Source organism: Ochlerotatus camptorhynchus, unplaced genomic scaffold, assembly GCF_037179485.1.
Source record: "Ochlerotatus camptorhynchus isolate MF236.1 unplaced genomic scaffold, CSIRO-AGI_Acam_v1.1 ptg000495l, whole genome shotgun sequence".
Classification (NCBI taxonomy): domain Eukaryota; kingdom Metazoa; phylum Arthropoda; class Insecta; order Diptera; family Culicidae; genus Ochlerotatus; species Ochlerotatus camptorhynchus.
The window spans coordinates 61,637-64,880 of record NW_027040980.1 but is presented as its reverse complement, the minus strand read 5'-3'; positions in this window follow the sequence as shown (position 1 = coordinate 64,880).

The window sequence follows — 3,244 nt, the reverse complement described above, 5'->3', positions numbered from 1 at the left end:
GGTATTGAAAATCAAGGGGTACTATTTTTTAATATTCTTTACTAAGTGGTTCGCCATTTTAAATAGGTTGAGAAGCGCTGTACTACATCAAACAGCCAATTTCGACTGTAGATAAACCACGACTTGAACAATGTCTCTAGAAACGATACATCTCTGAACAAATGAATAGAGCCTATGCTCATCAATAAAGAAGCATTTATACGTTCATTAGATGCTCTAGGTTTTCCAAATTCCTGGAACTCACATCATATAAGGATCTATTAAATCATTTCCCGTTTTTTTAACTTGTCCAGTTCAAGAAAAATTTTCGACTAACGAGGCAAACGGCGGATTTCCTTGTCGAGCGGTACAAAAGTTCAGACTTCTTTAGCGAAAACATCAACAAAGGTCGAAAAACTGTTGACGCCAGAAAGCAGATACTTTCCTTCCTGTGGTACGTTTAGAAATGCTTAAAGTAAAACCCAAAAACAGCTACATGTATTAAGATATTTTAAACAAACTACCTATATAACATTTTTATCGTTTTACAGGTTTGCTGCAAATAAAAATTCTTATCGTGAAATATGCAATATATTTAATATGTCAATAGCGGCATGTAATACATTTTCTAACATCTGTGTGTGGTACCGTGCTTCATCAGAAATATTGAAAACAACCCTGACCCGTTCTTATTTTCGGGGTAATGTTCCCGTAGTTAGAATAATCGTTTAACAAATGTATAAATATTGTATATATCGCATATATTTTTTTTTCGGTCAATCTTGTTTTCCGTACTGAGTTCCAATAGTACCGACCCCAGGGAGGCAGCTATAGTATAAATGTATACATCATTTGGATGAGTTTAATATTGTATCTACTTTTCCACTGTTCAATACATCATCATGAATAAAATTTATTGATACATATTTGTTTTCTGTTTACACATTAAAGTGAAGAGCGGTGGAAGAAAGGGCACTCATTTGGCTGTGTCCCAATTGGCGAGTTAAAATGAACTCGTTGTTAAAAGTAACAGATTGAAAGTTATCTAATAACCCTGCTATCCGAGCGTGGTTATTTCTGACAGACTAGAAGTTAAATTTTGGCAGCTGTGGCTGAGTTCTATTTGAAAACCGATCGATCGATAACACCGTGATTTTCAAACATTGAAAATAAATTTCCACTTTTAATAACGAGTTAAATTTAACTCGACAATTGGGATACAGCCTAACTGATAACCTATTACAGCATCCCCCCGCTAATACAACAAAGTCATGGCTGAGTAGTCCGACTGTCATATCCATACTTAAAAATCAAAACAAGCAGTCAGCATGCTCACAGCAATAAGTCGAAAACTTACAGCACGATGTATTCAAATGTGTGTTTAAACTTTTTAATCCGACATCCGGATCTGAATTATCGAGTGTTGGATTAGCGGGAGGATACTATATCTATGAATCTATTTATTCATCTAACTCACAAACTCACTGTTTTAGGTAATGACGAGCGAACGCAACAGAATGTATTAGATTCTGGTGTAGGAATAATGTGCTTCGAATACTTGGAGAACTAAAACGCGATTCTCTTGCTAAAAATTTTATGTAATTCAATGTAAGGTTATAATCTTTTGTGTGTGTGTGTGTGTGTGTGTGTGTGTGTGTGTGTGTGTGTGTGTGTGTGTGTGTGTGTGTGTGTGTGTGTTTTTATAGTAAGGTTTAGGAAAATAATATGTATGTGTTATTAATTATATTTGAACAATATATTCTCAAACCACTGAATCGATGGTGTTATTTGTGGAAATCAAGGAAAAATCTGAAAAAAATAAGTTTTTTAAGTGATATTATACCGTAGAATATAGTTTTTATATAATACCATCACGGTTTCTCTGCAATTTTAGACAGTAGAGCGGTAATAGCATCTACTTTTTCCATTATTTCCTGGTGTCGTCGTTTTTTTTCTTTTTGGCTCTCGCTAAATGCTTCCAGCATTTGCGCATGAATGTCGACCGGCTTGATTCGGTGTTTGGACGTAGATGGTCCAGATGCATCTTCTGTATCTGATGCTGGAGGGCTGATCGACTGTGTGTTCTTGACATATATAGAGGATGCATCCATCCGAACCTCCGGTTCAATTTAATCATCTATAGTCGCAATGCTTTGAAACTCTCTTTCGAAAGCAGGAACCATTCGCGAAGACCCAGTGGTGTTGTTGTTATCAATGGTTTTTTTATGCCGTCTCGAAATGGTCTTGAAACGGTTTTCAATTTGTGTTTCGGTGAATTCCGATCCCATTGTGGACTTAATTTCTTTGCGAATGGTTTGCCACAATTGCTTTTTTTTTTAATTTTTTCAACGGACCAATTTGGTCCAAATAGTCACGATACAGCGTTAGCATAAGTTTCGTCTCCCCATCAGTCCAGCAACCATATCGGTCAGACGGTGATTGATCGGCATCATTACCGCTCGGATTGTCGGCGCCGATTGGTGAACGCAAAGCGTCCTCGTCACCACATGGATTGTGTGCGATGGATGCTGGAGGCAACGCATGCTCGTCATGACTTGTATTGACTAAATGGGATGGAGGAGCCACCGGTAATCCGTAATAATCCGCCAGAAAAGCTTCCTCGTCACTACATGGATTATGTGCGTTGGATGGTGGAGGCAACGCATGCTCTCCATGCCTTGGATTTACTAAATGGGATGGAGGAGCCACCGGTATTCCGTAATACTCCGCCACGGCAGAATAATCCACCTTCACGACTTTTTGTGCTAAAAAAAAATGAAGAGAGTTGATGAGTATATGAGTATATGAATATTATTTAGGAATATAGACTAAGAGTTTACAACATGTTAGCACAGACAAACAGGCACGAGAACTACAATTCAAGCAAAAGAATTCAAACAAATTATCCACATTTACTTACTGGTTTTATGTTGTAGACATAAATATTCCTGTTCTTCCTGGTACGCTGTACCGTCATGGTTAACTATCAGGTGGTAATCTTCCAATTTAATTTGAAATCCGGACATTTTCCTCTTCAACCGAAACTATAATAATTATTGCACCCGAAACGAAAATAATGTTCATCAAGCGGCAGAAATTTGACAGTGACAGATGAATCTGATATCACCGATATCACACACACCAATAAAGCTACACCGCAAGCGTTCGTTAATTCGGTGCAAAGTGTAGCACCACACCGGTGTAGTGCAACGCTAAAACGAAAACGACATAAGTGGTTGCTTGGGTATAATACTAGTACTAATAT